Source organism: Panulirus ornatus, chromosome 2 (assembly GCF_036320965.1).
Source record: "Panulirus ornatus isolate Po-2019 chromosome 2, ASM3632096v1, whole genome shotgun sequence".
Taxonomy (NCBI): Eukaryota; Metazoa; Arthropoda; class Malacostraca; order Decapoda; family Palinuridae; genus Panulirus; species Panulirus ornatus.
Genome location: NC_092225.1, coordinates 82,127,470 through 82,144,414, shown reverse-complemented (window position 1 = coordinate 82,144,414; position 16,945 = coordinate 82,127,470). Strand labels below are relative to the sequence as shown.

At 41.3% G+C, this 16,945-nt stretch overlaps 2 protein-coding genes across 13 annotated transcripts in view; one reads left to right on the top strand and one right to left on the bottom strand.

Moving 5' to 3' along the window:
* The window catches only part of LOC139757725 (uncharacterized), a 221,327-nt gene that overhangs the window by 192,205 nt on the left and 12,177 nt on the right, over positions 1–16,945 (top strand). The gene's annotated exons all lie outside the window — the stretch shown is intronic.
* Positions 10,797–16,945, bottom strand: part of Psi (P-element somatic inhibitor) — a 487,743-nt gene continuing 481,594 nt past the window's right edge. For all 3 annotated transcript variants that reach the window (XM_071678312.1, XM_071678322.1, XM_071678419.1), the window contains one exon: positions 10,797–10,905. The gene's annotated coding sequence lies outside the window, so the exon portion shown is untranslated. The remainder of the gene's footprint in view (positions 10,906–16,945) is intronic.

The following is a 16,945-nucleotide window of genomic DNA, read 5'->3' as shown; positions in this document are numbered from 1 at the left end:
CACTACCCTTTCTAATCTGCCCACCTTCCACACTTCTCATGCCACAAGCACCTTTTGTGCAAGCCATCACTCCTTCCCTAAATACATCCCATTCCTCCCCCACTCCCCTTACGTTCTTTGTTCACACCTTTTTCCATTCTGTACTCAGTCTCTCCTTGTACTTCCTCACTCAAATCTCCTTACCAAGCTCACTTACTCTCACCATTCTTTTCACCTCAATATTCTTTCTTCTTTTCTGAAAACCTCTATAAATCTTCACCTTTGCCTCCACAAGATAATGATCAAACATCCCTCCAGTTGCACCTCTCAGCACATTAACATCCAAAAGTCTCTCTTTCGTGTTTCTATCAATTAACATATAATCCAGTAATGCTCTCTGGCCACACATTAACATCCAAAAGTCTCTCTTTCGTGTTTCTATCAATAACACGTAATCCAATAATGCTCTCTGGCCATCTCTCCTACTTACATACGTATACTTATGTATATCTCTCTTTTTAAACCAGGTATTCCCAGTCACCAATCCTTTTTCAGCACATAAATCTGCAAGCTCTTCACCATTTCCATTTACAACATTTACAACACCCCATGTGCACCAATTATTCCCTCAACTGCCACATTACTTACCTTTGCATTCAAATCACCCATCACTATAACCCGGTCTTGTGTATCAAAACTACTAACACACTCACTCAGCTTCTCCCAAAACACTTGCCTCTCATGATCTTTCTTCTCATGCCCAGGTGCATATGCACCAATAATCACCCATCTCTCTCCATCAACTTTCAGTTTTACCCATATCAATCTAGAGTTTACTTTCTTACACTCTATCACATACTCCCAGCACTCCTGTTTCAGGAGTAGTGCTACTCCTTCCCTTGCTCTTGTCCTCTCACTAACCCCTGACTTTATTCCCCTATCCTCAGGGATGATGTATATATATATATATATATATATATATATATATATATATATATATATATATGTTTCAGGAAAGGAACCTGGATGTTTTGGCTCTTAGTGAAATGAAGCTGAAGGGTAAAGGGGGAGAGTGATTTGGGAATGTCATGGGAGTAAAGTCAGGGGTTGGTGAGAGGACAGGAGCAAAGGAAGGAGTAGCAATACTCCTGAAGTAGGAGTTGTGGGAGTATGTGATAGAGTGTAAGAAAGTAAACTCTAGATTTATATGGGTAAAACTGACAATGAATGGAGAGATGGGTGTTTATTGGTGCCTATGCACCTGGTTATGAGAAGAAGAAAGTTCATGAGAGGCAAGTGTTTTGGGAGCAGCTGAGTGAGTGTGTTAGCAGCTTTGATGCATGAGACCGGGTTATAGCGATGGGTGATTTAAATGCAAAGGTGAGTAATTTGGCATTTGAGGGTATAATTGGTGTACATGGGGTGTTCAGTGTTGTAAATGGAAAGGGTAAAGAGTTTGTAGATTTGTGTACTGAAAAAGTACTGGTGACTGGGAATACCTGGTTTAAAAAGAGATATACATAAGTATATGTATGTAAGTAGGAGAGATAGCCAGAGAGCGTTATTGGATTACTTGTTAATTGATAGGCACGTGAAAGAGAGACTTTTGGATGTTAATGTGCTGAGAGGGGCAACTGGAGGGATGCCTGATCATTATCTTGTGGAGGCGAAGGTGAAGATTTGTAGAGGTTTCCCGAAAAGAAGAGAGAATGTTGGGGTGAAGAAAGTGGTGAGAGTAAGTGAGCTTGGAAAGGAGACTTGTGTGAAGAAGTACCAGGATGGATTGAGTGCAGAATGGAAAAAGGTGAGAGCAAATAACATAAGGGGAATGTGGGAGGAATGGGATGTATTTAGGGAAGCAATGATGGCTTGTGCAAAAGATACCTGTGGCATGAGAAAGGTGGGAGGTGGGTAGACTAGGAGGGGTAGTAAATGGTGGGATGAAGAAGTAAGATTGTTAGTGAAAGAGAAGAGAGAGGCATTTGGATGATTTTTGCAGGGAAGTAGTGTGAATGACTGGGAGATGTATAAAAGAGGCACGTGAAGAGAAAAGTGCAAGAGGTGAAAAAGAGGGCAAATGAGAGTTGGGATGAGAGAGTATCATTAAATTTTAGGGAGAATAAAAAGATGTTTTGGAAGGAGGTAAATAACATGCGTAAGACAAGAGAACAAATGGGAACATTGGTGAAGGGGGGCTAATAGGGGGGTAATAGCAAGTAGTGGTGAAGTGAGAAGATGGAGTGAGTATTTTGAAGGTTTGTTGAATGTGTGTATTTTGGTCAATGTGGTGTGCAAAGTGAGAGGGTCAGGGAGAATGATTTGGTAAACAGAGAAGAGGTAGTGAAAGCTTTGCGGAAGATGAAAGCTGGAAAGGCGGCAGGTTTGGATGGTATTGTTGTGAAATTTATTAAAAAAGGGGGATGACTGTGTTGTTAACTGGTTGGTAAGGATGTTCAGTGTATGTATGGTTCATGGTGAAGTGCCTGAACATTGGTGGAATGCATGCATAGTGCCATTGTACAAAGGCAAAAGGGATAAAGGTGAGTGTTTAAATTACAGAGGTATATGTTTGGTGAGTATTCCTGGGAACTTATATGGGAGGGTATTGATTGAGAGGGTGAGGGCATGTACAGAGCATCAGATTGGGGAAGAGCAGAGTGGTTTCAAAAGTGGTAGAGGATGTGTGGATCAGGTATTTGCTTTGAAGAATGTATGTAAGAAATACTTAGAAAATCAGAGGGATTTGTATATAGCATTTATGGATCTGGAGAAGGCATATGATAGATAGAGATGCTCTGTGGAAAGTATTAAGAGTATATGGTGTGGGAGGTAAGTTGATAGAAGCATGAAAAGTTTTTATTGAGTATGTAAGGCTTGTGTACAAGTAAGAAGAGAGGAAAGTGATTGGTTCCCTGTGAATGTTGGTTTGCGGCAGTGGTGCATGACGGCTCCATGGTTGTTTAATTTGTTTATGGATGGGGTCTTTAGGGAGGTGAATACAAGAGTTTTGGAGAGAGGGGCAAGTATGCAGTCTGTTATGGATGAGAGTCAGTTGTTGTTCGCTGATGATGCAGCGCTGGTTGCTGATTCAGGTGAGAAACTGCAGAAGTTGGTGACTGAGTTTGGTAAAGTGTGTGAAAGAAAAAAGCTGAGAGTAATTGTGAATAACAGCAAGGTTATTAGGTTCAGTAGGTTTGGGAACAAATCAGTTTGGGAGGTAAATTTGAATGGAGAAAAACTGGAGGAAGTGAAGCGTTTTAGATATCTGGGAGTGGACTTAGTAGCGGATGGAACAATGGAAGTGGAAATGAGTCACAGGGTGGGGAAGGGGGCAAAGGTTCTGGGAGCGTTGAGGAATGTGTGGAAGGCGAGAATGTTATCTTGGAGAGCAAAAATGTGTATGTTTGAAGGAATAGTGGTTCCAACAATGTTATATGGTTGTGAGGTGTGGGCTATAGATAGGGTTGTGTGGAGGAGGGTGGATGTGTTGGAAATGAGATGTTTGAGGACAATATGTGGTGTGAGGTGGTTTGATTGAGTAAGTAATGAAAGGGTAAGAGAGATGTGTGGTAATAAAAAGAGTGTGGTTGATAGAGCAGAAGAGGGTGTATTGAAATGGTTTGGTCACATGAAGAGAATGAGTGATGAAAGATTGACAAAGAGGATATATGTGTCAGAGGTGGAGGGAACAAGAAGTGGGAGACCAAATTGGAGGTGGAAGGATGGAGTGGAAAAGATTTTGAGCGATTGGGGCCTGAACATACAGGAGGGTGAAAAACGTGCATGGAATAGCATGAATTGGAATGATGTGGTATACTGTGGTCGACGTGCTGTCAGTGGATTGAACCAGAGTATGTGAAGCGTCTGAGGTAAACCAGGGAAAGTTTTGTGGTGGCCCCGATGTGGAAAGGGTGCTGTGATTTTGGTGCATCGTACATGAGAGCTAGAGATTGTGTGTGAACAAATGTGGTCTTTGTTGTCTTTTCCTAGTGCTACCTTGCCCATATGCGGGGGGAGGGGGGTGCCATTTCATGTGTGGTGGGGTGGTTGCGGGAATGGATGAAGGCAGCATGTATGAATATGTACATGTATGTGTATGTAGATGTCTGTGTATGTATATGTATGTATATGTTGAAATGTATAGGTATGTATATGTGCATGTGTGGGTGTTTATGTATATACATGTGAATAAAAAGATGTTCTGGAAGGAGGTAAATAAAGTGCGTAAGACAAGGGAGCAAATGGGAACTTCAGTGAAGGGCGCAAATGGGGAGGTGATAACAAGTAGTGGTGATGTGAGAAGGAGATGGAGTGAGTATTTTGAAGGTTTGTTGAATGTGTTTGATGATAGAGTGGCAGATATAGGGTGTTTTGGTCAAGGTGGCATGCAAAGTGAGAGGGTTAGGGAAAATGATTTGGTAAACAGAGAAGAGGTAGTAAAAGCTTTGCGGAAGATGAAAGCTGGCAAGGCATCAGGTTTGGATGGTATTGCAGTGGAATCTATTAAAAAAGGGGGTGACTGTATTGTTGACTGTTTGGTAAGGTTATTTAATGTATGTATGACTCATGGTGAGGTGCCTAAGGATTGGCGGAATGCGTGCATAGTGCCATTGTACAAAGGCAAAGGGGAGAAGAGTGAGTGCTCAAATTACAGAGGTATAAGTTTGTTGAGTATTCCTGGTAAATTATATGGGAGGGTATTGATTGAGAGGGTGAAGGCATGTAAAGAGCATCAGATTGGGGAAGAGCAGTGTGGTTTCAGAAGTGGTAGAGGATGTGTGGATCGGGTGTTTACTTTGAAGAATGTATGTGAGAAATACTTAGAAAAGCAAATGGATTTGTATGTAGCATTTATGGATCTGGAGAAGGCATATGATAGAGTTGATAGAGATGCTCCGTGGAAGGTATCAAGAACATATGGTGTGGGAGGCAAGTTGTTAGAAGCAGTGAAAAGTTTTTATCGAGGATGTAAGGTATGTGTACGTGTAGGAAGAGAGGAAAGTGATTGGTTCTCAGTGAATGTAGGTTTGCGGCAGGGGTGTGTGATGTCTCCATGGTTGTTTAATTTGTTTATGGATGGGGTTGTTAGGGAGGTGAATGCAAGAGTTTTGGAAAGAGGGGCAAGTATGAAGTCTGTTGTGGATGAGAGAGCTTGGGAAGTGAGTCAGTTGTTGTTCGCTGATGATACAGCGCTGGTGGCTGATTCATGTGAGAAACTGCAGAAGCTGGTGACTGAGTTTGGTAAAGAGTGTGAAAGAAGAAAGTTAAGAGTAAATGTGAATAAGAGCAAGGTTATTAGGCACAGTAGGGTTGAGGGTCAAGTCAATTGGGAGGTAAGTTTGAATGGAGAAAAACTGGAGGAAGTAAAGTGTTTTAGATATCTGGGAGTGGATCTGGCAGCGGATGGAACCATGGAAGCGGAAGTGGATCATAGGGTGGGGGAGGGGGCGAAAATCCTGGGAGCCTTGAAGAATGTGTGGAAGTCGAGAACATTATCTCGGAAAGCAAAAATGGGTATGTTTGAAGGAATAGTGTTTCCAACAATGTTGTATGGTTGCGAGGCGTGGGATATGGATAGAGTTATGCGCAGGAGGGTGGATGTGCTGGAAATGAGATGTTTGAGGACAATGTGTGGTGTGAGGTGGTTTGATCGAGTAAGTAACGTAAGGGTAAGAGAGATGTGTGGAAATAAAAAGAGCATGGTTGAGAGAGCAGAAGAGGGTGTTTTGAAATGGTTTGGGCACATGGAGAGAATGAGTGAGGAAAGATTGACCAAGAGGATATATGTGACGGAGGTGGAGGGAACGAGGAGAAGTGGGAGACCAAATTGGAGGTGGAAAGATGGAGTGAAAAAGATTTTGTGTGATCGGGGCCTGAACATGCAGGAGGGTGAAAGGAGGGCAAGGAATGGAGTGAATTGGATCGATGTGGTATACCAGGGTTGACGTGCTGTCAGTGGATTGAATCAGGGCATGTGGAGCGTCTGGGGTAAACCATGGAAAGCTGTGTAGGTATGTATATTTGCGTGTGTGGACCATTATGTATATACATTGTATGGGGGTGGGTTGGGCCATTTCTTTCGTCTGTTTCCTTGCGCTACCTCGCAAACGCGGGAGACAGCGACAAAGCAAAAAAAAAAAAAAAAAAAAAAAAACGTGTATGTGGGTGGGTTGGCCATTTTTCGTCTGTTTCCTTGCACTAACTCACTAACATGGGAGACACCGACAAAGTATAATAGAGAAAGAATGGCCCAACCCACCCACATACACATGTATATACATAAATGCCCACACATGCACATATACATACCTATATACTTCAATGTATACATACATATACATACACAGTAATATACATATATACACATGTACATATTCATACATGCTGCCTTCATCCATTCCCTCCGCCACCGTGCCACATGTGAAGTGGCATCCCCTCCCCCGAGTTCGCGTGAGGTAGCACTAGGAAAAGACAGCGCTGGTGGCTGATTCGTGTGAGAAACTGCAGAAGCTGGTGCCTGAGTTTGGTAAAGTGTGTGAAAGAAAAAAGCTGAGGATAAATGTGAATAAGAGCAAGGTTATTAGGTACAGTAGGGTTGAGGGACAAGTCAATTGGGAGGTAAGTTTGAATTGGAGAAAAACTGGAGGAAGTGAAGTGTTTTAGATATCTGGGAGTGGATCTGGCAGCGGATGGAACCATGGAAGCTAATGTGATTCATAGGGTGAGGGAGGGGGCGAAAGTTCTGGGAGCGTTGAAAAATGTGTGGAAGGCGAGAACATTATCGCCAAAAGCAAAAATGGGTTTGTTTGAAGGAATAGTGGTTCCAACAATGTTGTATGGTTGTGAGGCGTGGGCTATAGATAGAGTTGTGCAGAGGAGGATGGATGTGCTGGAAATGAGATGTTTGAGGACAATATGTGGTGTGAGGTGGTTTGACCGAGTAAGTAATGAAAGGGTAAGAGAGATGTGTGGTAACAAAAAGAGTGGTTGAGAGAGCAGAAGAGGGTGTTTTGAAATGGTTTGGTTGCATGGAGAGAATGAATGAGGAAAGATTGACAAAGAGGATATATGTGTCAGAGGTGGAGGGAACGAGGAGAAGTGGGAGACCAAATTGGAGGTGGAAAAGTGAAAAAGATTTTGAGTGATCGGGGCCTGAACATGCAGGAGGGTGAAAGGCGTTCAAGGAGTAGAGTGAATTGGAACGATGTGGTATACCGGGGTTAGTGTGCTGTCAATGAATGTCTGGGGTAAACCATGGAAAGCTTTGTGGGGCCTGGATGTGGAAAGGGAGCTGTGGTTTGGGTGCATTATACATGACAGCTAGAGACTGTGAACGAATGTGGCCTTTGTTGTCTTTTCCTAGCGCTACCTCGCGCACATGCGTGGGGAGGGGGTTGTCATTTCATGTGTGGGGGTTGGCGATGGGAATGAATAAGGGCAGACAGTATGAATTATGTACATGTGTATATATGTATATGTCTGTGTGTGTATATATATGTATACGTTGAGATGTATAGGTATGTATATGTGCGTGTAGACGTGTATGTATATACATGTGTATGTGGGTGGGTTGGGCCATTCTTTTGTCTGTTTCCTTGCGCTACTTTGGTAACGCGGGAGACAGCAACAAAGTATAAATGTAATCTTCAAAGTAAATACTTAATCCATACATCCTCTGCTACTTCTGAAACCACACTGCTCCTTCCGAATCTGATGCTCTGTGCATTCCTCACCCTCTAAGTCAATACCATCCCATACAAGTTTCTAGGTTCACTCAAGAAACTTATGTCTCTAGTTTGAACATTTCACTCTAACTCCCTTACCTTTGTACAATGGCACTATACATGCATTCCATCAATCCTCAATTACTTCACCATGATCCATACATGCATTGAATATCCTTACCAACCAATCATCAACACAGTCACCCCCTTTCTTTATAAATTCAAATGCAGTACCATCCAAACCTGCCACCTTGCTGGATTTCATCTTCCACAAGGCTTTCACCACCTTTTCTTTCTTCACCAAATCACTCTCCCTGACTCTCACTTTGCACACCACCCTGAACAAAACACTCTGTCACCAAACACATTCAACAAACCTTCAAAATACTCACTCCATCTCCTCCTCACTTTATCACTAGCAATGTTCCCATTTGTTTTAATGCCTTGTGCACGTTATTTACCTCCTTCCAAAGCATTTATATAGCCTAAGTCACTCCTTACAATTTTGAGAAGAGTTAAGTGAAATGGAAAATTATCTAAGGCTTAAACTTCAAATGATACTAAAACACTGCTCACGAACACACTGATAGTTATAAAATAGGTCCTTAGGATCTTATATGATTGATTAGGAATGTATACATTAAAATGTACCTTTTCATTTATGAAAAACATGATACAGAGAAAACGTTTCCTTTCATGGTAAAAAAAAAAAATCAGCAACAGAAGTTTAATCGTAGGACTCAGCTGCTAAGGGTTATGTTTCTTGTTGATTCCTCTTCCTTCTCTTCTCAAATTTCTGACAAGCAAGATGGAATTCTCAGGTGATGATAAATGGCTGCATCCCACAATTAAGTATTTGTACTCCTTCCTCTCCTTTGTCAACCCTTCCCTCTTATAAATATAAGGAGAATAATACATACAAATCCATCTGTTTTTCTAAGTATTTCTCACATATATTCTTCAAAGTTCTTTGGGAGGTAAGTTTGAATGGAGAAAAACTGGAGGAAGTGAAGTGTTTTAGATATCTGGGAGTGGATTTGGCAGCGTATGGAACCAAGGAAGTGGAAGTGAATCATATGGTGGGGGAGGGGGGCAAAAGTTCTGGGAGCGTTGAAAAATGTGTGGAAGTCGAGAACGTTATTTTGGAAAGCAAAAATGGGTATGTTTGAAGGAATGGTGGTTCCAACAATGTTGTATGTGTTGCGAGGCGTGGGCTATAGATAAAGTTGTGCGGAGGAGGGTGGATGTGCTGGAAATGAGACGTTTGAGGACAATATGTGGTGTGAGGTGGTTTGACTGAGTAAGTAATGAAAGGGTAAGAGAGATGTGTGGTAATAAAAAGAATGTGGTTGAGAGAGCAGAAGAGGGTATTTTGAAGTGGTTTGATCACATGGAGAGGATGAGTGAGGAAAGATTGACAAGAGGGTATATGTGTCAGAGGTGGAGGGAACAAGGTGAAGTGGGAGACTAAATTGGAGGTGGAAAGATAGAGTGAAAAAGATTTTGAGTGATTGGGGCCTGAACATGCAGGAGGGTGAAAGGTGTGCAAGGAATAGAGTGAATTGGAAGGATGTGCTATACCGGGGTTGACGTGCTGTCAGTGGATTGAACCAGGGCATGTTTATCGTCTGGGGTAAACCATGAAAAGTTTTGTGGGGCCTAGATGTGGAAAGGGAGCTGTGGTTTCAGTGCATTATACATGACAGCTAGAGACTGAGTGTGAATGAATGTAGCCTTTGTTGTCTTTTCCTAGCGCTACCTCCCGCACACGCTGGGGCGAGGGGGCTGTCATTTCATGTGTGGTGGGGTGGCGACAGGAATGAATGAGGGCAGACAGTACGAATTATGTACATGCGTGTATATTTATATGTCTAAGTGTGTATTTATATGTATACATTGAGATGTATAGGTATGTATATGTGTGTGTGTCGACGTGTATGTATATTCATGTGTGTGTGGGTGGGTTGGGCTATTCTTTTGTCTGTTCCCTTGCACTACCTCGCTGATGCAGAAGACAGCAACAAAGTATAATAAAAAATAATAAAAAAAAAAAATCTTCAAAGTAAATACCTCATCCATACATCCTCTGCTACTTCTGAAACCACACTGCTCCTTCCCAATCTGATGCTCTGTACATGCCTCACCCTCTCAATCAATACCCTACCATACAAATTTTTAGGTTTACTCAAGAAACTTATGCCTCTAGTTTGAACATTCCACTTTATCCCCCTTACCTTTGTACAAGGGCACTATACATACATTCCATCAATCCTCAGTTACTTCACCATGATCTATACATACATTGAATATCCTTACCAACCAATCAAAAACACAGTCACCCCCCTTCCTTAATGAATTCAACTGCAGTACCATCCAAGCCTGCCACCTTGCTGGATTTCATCTTCTGCAAGGCTTTCACCACCATTTTTTCTTCACCAAATCACTCTCCGTGGCTCTAACTTCACACACCACCCTGAACAAAACACTGTCATCAAACACACTCAACAAACCTTCAAAATACTCACTCCATCTCCTCACTTTATCACTACCAATGTTCCCATGTGTTCTAATGTCTTGCGCACATTATTCACCTCCTTCCAAAACATATATATAGCTTAAGTCACTCATTAAGATTTTGAAGATTTAACTTCTTTTGGGAGTGTTAAGTGAGATGTAAGATTACCTAAGGCTTAAACTTCAAATAATACAAATAATACTAAGACACTGCTCACCAACACATTGAAAGTTATAAAGTTATAGGATCTTATATGATTGATTAGGATAGTCACTATACATTAAAATGTACCTTTTCATTTATGAAAGACATGAGATAGAGAAAACATTTCCTTTCATGGTAAAAAAAAAAAAAAAAATCAGCAACAGAAGTTTGATTGTAGGACTCAGCTGCTCAGGGTTATGTTTCTTGTTGGTTCCTTCCCCTTCCTTCTCTTCTCAAATTTCTGACAAGCAAAATGGAATTCTCAGGTGATGGTGAAAGGCTGCATCCCACAATTAAGTATTTGTACTCCTTCCTCTCCTTTGTCAACTCTACCTTCTCATAAATATAAGGAGAATAATACTATTGTCCCAGCACTAGGTTTGAAGGTTTATTTTCATGGAGGGGTCTTCTCACATGGGATGACACTCTCAAAATGAGGGATCTAACCCAAGACTAACATCGGTTCCAGCATGGCTTTGTACCCTACAACAAGAAATAATCGCTTATTACACGACAGTACAAATCACAATAATATATCAGAATATATAAGTCTGTAATTACTCTAGTAATTTTAACATTCCTTATTTATTTATAGAGCCCCTCATTTTACTGGCTTTAAGAAGAATAATCATTTACATGGTTATTATTACTAACAAGAAATAGAAGTAGTCTAAGCCACTCATGTTTGATGTAGCTACTTTTCTCTTGAATATTCCCATTTATCTTAATAAAACTTATGTGGTGTACTTCTTACAAATGGTTATATAACACCTTACCTCTTCTGAGGGTAAAATCCCTCCTTAGACTGTGGAAATAATTTCCGACCTGGGGCACTGTTGTTGAGCTAACCTCCACTTTTTTTTTTTTAAGATTCTTACAAGATTACACCAAACGTAAATTTTGGTATTCCTATGCATTAGTCTAACGAAGGCCATAAATCAGTGATTAAGGCTATTAAATCACTCAACAAATAGAATCAAATTTTAAGAATCCAGGATCATCGAGCATTTAAATTCATTCCATTTCTAAGAATTCACTTCAATGTTTATAGAAGTAGTTTTTTCCTAAATAATAATTTTCTGTTATTCACTCTGTTTTATTTTACACTGTTTACATAGGCTTTTCATATCACGATAGGCAACAATTATGGAATAATATTTTTTCCTAAATTACAAAGGAAGAAACTTTAATAATTCAATTAGTATTTAACTTGACACCCTATATAAATTCATGACTGGAAGGTTCCTGCCTCCCAAAATTTTTACACTTCTTGATCAGTCAGCACCAAACTTGACAAGGTGATATGAGATGACATGAGGAATATCATGGGGTGGTTGGGGTGAATCCCCATCTAATGTGCATCTGTTCCTTAAAGGTTTTGATATTTCTTGATCAACCAGTAGGTAACATGACACACTGATGCGGGATGACATTCTCAAGAGAGATCTTGGGGTTGGGAGTGGAGGTTGAGCCCCTTATTTAATGTGTACCTGTTCCTTATGAATTTCCACATTTCTTAATTAATCAGCACCAAACAAGACACTGAGATAAAGAAAAAATTATGGAGGTCAAGGAGGGATTGGGATTTTGAAACACCCTTCTGATTTCATATGAGAGGAGGGTTTCTGTCCCCCTCCAATCCTGATATTTCCCATGTACATTGATTAATTGCACTAAACTTGACATAATGATTCAGGATAACATGAAGTGGTCATGGATGGGTGTGGTGGGAGGGGTTGAGTCCCCAGGGTGATTCAATCCCTCCATCTAATGTGTATCTGTTCCTTGATCTGTTTCTAAGTAAGTGATAAAGCATGAGATGAAGTTAATGGAGAGAAGTTGGACCCTCCATGGAGAATGAACCACCCTATCTATTGTGTATCTCTTCCGCAAAACAATTAATATTCACATTTCTTGATCAATCAGCACCTAACCAGACACAGTGATGCAGGATGACATGAGAAAGGTCACTGGAAGATAGTGGTGGAGGTTGAATTCCCATTTAATGTGTATCTATTCCTTAAACTTTTCCACATCTCTTTTAATCAGCACCAAAAAATATGCAGTGATACTGGAGAACATGAGGGAGGTTATGAAGGGGTTGGGCATATGGACCAATCATCTAATTTCACAGAAGGGGATTTTAACCCCACAGTCCTGACATTTCCCACATTTCTTGTTGTTTCACTAAACTTGACAAAGTGATACAGGATAGCTAAAGGAAGGTCATGGACTCAGATGGGATGGGAGGTTTGAGGCTGGACTCTCAAAGGTGGTTGAATCCCCTTATCTAATGTGTATATGTTCCTTGATCAATTCGAAGGTCATGGGATGCAAGTTGTAACATTAGGATGGTCATGGAAATTGGAGGAGTGAGGAGTAATTTCACTCATCCACCAGATGATATATCTTTTCCATCCATGTTTTCCATATGAGTAAGGTAGCATCCAGAACAGATGACTGAAAAAAGATCCTCATTTGGAATCACTTGTAATTGTTACAGGCCATCCTACAAGGATCACTGAAATTTCATGCACCAACTGAAATACATACTAAGTAAACGTACTTTTTCAATGTAAATAAGCACATTGACCTGTACCACTGTGGAGAACAGGGAAACATTCTGTAATTACAAGCCATGGCAACTTCTCACCAGTGAAATACAAATCTCAAACCATTTCCCTTTGCAATCAATATGAAATACATGATGAATGGAAAAACCTTTAACAGAACTGAAAATTTTATATGACAAATTAAAAATATGGAAAATTATGGAAGGAACCTAGTTCCTTCATTTTTTTTCTTGACATTTATGGTGTACTGGTATTCTGTTCCTTTTATAAAACAGCACTGGTAAATAAAGAGGAAATAAAGATTTTCTAGTTATCATGTACTCCAGTATGCCAGAAAGGTAAAGTACTATAATATTTGTCTCCCACAACCACTGCCTCAATAAATTAAGGTCTGTATCCCAATAGATCTCTACCATTTTCATAGTTATCTATCTATCTATATCTCTCATGCCCATTCCCTTCCAAAACTCCCTCAAGAGTGTGTCCATGGCGAAAGTGTCTCCATAATGTGAACTCCAGTGCCGCTTCTTAGCCCTTTTGCCCCACCTTTAATAGGACACTGGCAGAGGGTTAACTTTTTCGAGAGGCTCCCACCTATGTTCCTACTGACCACTTCTACTTAATTATATTTATTTATTATTTATTTTGCTTTGTCCCCTGTCTCCCGCGTTTGCGAGGTAGTGCAAGGAAACAGACGAAAGAAATGTCCCAACCCACCCCCATACACATGTATAAACATACACGTCCACACACGCAAATATACCTACCTATACATCTCAATGTACACATATATATACACACACAGACACATACATATATACCCATGCACACAATTCACACTGTCTGCCATTATTCATTCCCATCGCCACCTCGCCACACATGGAATACCATCCCCCTCCCCCCTCATGTGTGCGAGGTAGCGCTAGGAAAAGACAACAAAGGCGCCATTTGTTCACACTCAGTCTCCAGCTGTCATGCAGTAACGCCAAAAACCATAGCTCCCTTTCCACATCCAGGCCCCACACAACTTTCCATGGTTTACCCCAGACGCTTCACATGCCCTGATTCAATCCACTGACAGCACATCAACCCCGGTATACCATATCGATCCAATTCACTCTATTCCTTGCCCGCCTTTCACCCTCCTGCATGTTCAGGCCCCAGGCCCCGATCACTCAAAATCTTTTTCATTCCATCTTTCCACCTCCAATTTGGTCTCCCACTTCTCCTCGTTCCCTCCACCTCCGACACATATATCCTCTTGGTCAATCTTTCCTCACTCATTCTCTCCATGGGCCCAAACCATTTCAAAATACCCTCTTCTGCTCTCTCAACCACACTCTTTTTATTTCCACACATCTCTCTTACCCTTACATTACTTAATCAAACCGCCTCACACAACACATTGTCCTCAAACATCTCACTTCCAGCACATCCACCCTCCTGCGCACAACTCTATCCATAGCCCACGCCTCGCAACCATACAACATTGTTGGAACCACTATTCCTTCAAAAATACCCATTTTTGCTTTCCAAGATAATGTTCTCAACTTCCACACATTCTTCAAGGCTCCCAGGATTTTCGCCCCCTCCCCCACCCTATGATTCACTTCCGCTTCCATGGTTCCATCCGCTGCCAGATCCACTCCCAGATATCTAAAACACTTTACTTCCTCCAGTTTTTCTCCATTCAAACTTACCTCCCAATTGACTTGACCCTCAACCCTACTGTACCTAATAACTCTTAACTTTCTTCTTTCACACACTTTACCAAACTCAGTCACCAGCTTCTGCAGTTTCTCACATGAATCAGCCACTAGCGCTGTATCATCAGCGAACAACAACTGACTCACTTCCCAAGCTCTCTCATCCACAACAGACTTCATACTTGCCCTTCTTTCCAAAACTCTTGCATTCACCTCCCTAACAACCCCATCCATAAACAAATTAAACAACCATGGAGACATCACACACCCCTGCCGCAAACCTACATTCACTGAGAACCAATCACTTTCCTCTCTTCCTACACGTACACATGCCTTACATCCTCGATAAAAACTTTTCACTGCTTCTAACAACTTGCCTCCCACACCATATATTCTTAATACCTTCCACAGAGCATCTCTATCAACTCTATCATATGCCTTCACCAGATCCATAAATGCTACATACAAATCCATTTGCTTATCTAAGTATTTCTCACATACATTCTTCAAAGCAAACACCTGATCCACACGTCCTCTACCACTTCTGAAACCACACTGCTCTTCCCCAATCTGATGCTCTGTACATGCCTTCACCCTCTCAATCAATACCCTCCCATATAATTTACCAGGAATACTCAACAAACTTATACCTCTGTAATTTGAGCACTCACTCTTATCCCCTTTGCCTTTGTACAATGGCACTATGCACGCATTCCGCCAATCCTCAGGCACCTCACCATGAGTCGTATATACATTAAATAACCTTACCAACCAGTCAACAATACAGTCACCCCCTTTTTTAATAGATTCCACTGCAATACCATCCAAACCTGCTGCCTTGCCGGCTTTCATCTTCCGCAAAGCTTTTACTACCTCTTCTCTGTTTACCAAAGCATTTTCCCTAACCCTCTCACTTTGCACACCACCTCGACCAAAACACCCTATATCTGACACTCATCAAACACATTCAACAAACCTTCAAAATACTCACTCCATCTCCATCTCACATCACCACTACTTGTTATCACCTCCCCATTAGCGCCCTTCACTGAAGTTCCCATTTGCTCCCTTGTCTTACGCACTTTATTTACCTCCTTCCAGAACATCTTTTTATTCTCCCTAAAATTTAATGATACTCTCTCACCCCAACTCTCATTTGCCCTCTTTTTCACCTCTTGCACCTTTCTCTTGACCTCCTATCTCTTTCTTTTATACATCTCCCACTCAATTGCATTTTTTTCCTGCAAAAATCGTCCAAATGCCTCTCTCTTCTCTTTCACTAATAATCTTACTTCTTCATCCCACCACTCACTACCCTTTCTAATCAACCCACCTCCCACGCTTCTCATGCCACAAGCATCTTTTGCGCACTCCATCACTGATTCCCTAAATACATCCCATTCCTCCCCCACTCCCCTTACTTCCATTGTTCTCACCTTTTTCCATTCTGTACTCAGTCTCTCCTGGTACTTCCTCACACAAGTCTCCTTCCCAAGCTCACTTACTCTCACCACCCTCTTCACCCCAACATTCACTCTTCTTTTCTGAAAACCCATACAAATCTTCACCTTAGCCTCCACAAGATAATGATCAGACATCCCTCCAGTTGCACCTCTCAGCACATTAACATCCAAAAGTCTCTTTCGCATGCCTGTCAGTTAACACGTAATCCAATAACGCTCTCTGGCCATCTCTCCTACTTACATATGTATACTTATGTATATCTCGCTTTTTAAACCAGGTATTCCCAATCACCAGTCCTTTTTCAGCACATAAATCTACAAGCTCTTCACCATTTCCATTTACAACACTGAACACCCCATGTATACCAATTATTCCCTCAACTGCCACATTACTCACCTTTGCATTCAAATCACCCATCACTATAACCCGGTCTTGTGCATCAAAACCACTAACACACTCATTCAGCTGCTCCCAAAACACTTGCCTCTCATGATCTTTCTACTTAATGTGTCTACCTAATGGTCCAACCTACTATTTCCACCTGATGCTCCTCCCTATTGTTCCTACCAACTACTACCTAACACTCCTACCGACTGCATCTATTGCTTCTACCATTTTCCTAAAACGAAGGGCTAGCACGTAGGTGTCTGCAAGAAAATTTAAAATGATGAAGAATTAGTTGTGAGAGTATTAAGTATTGTCAAATGTTTTGTGTGCCAAGAAGAGATTATGCTTGTGGACAGAATGCCAGCAGTCCACTTGTGGATGAGGCAGAAAGAA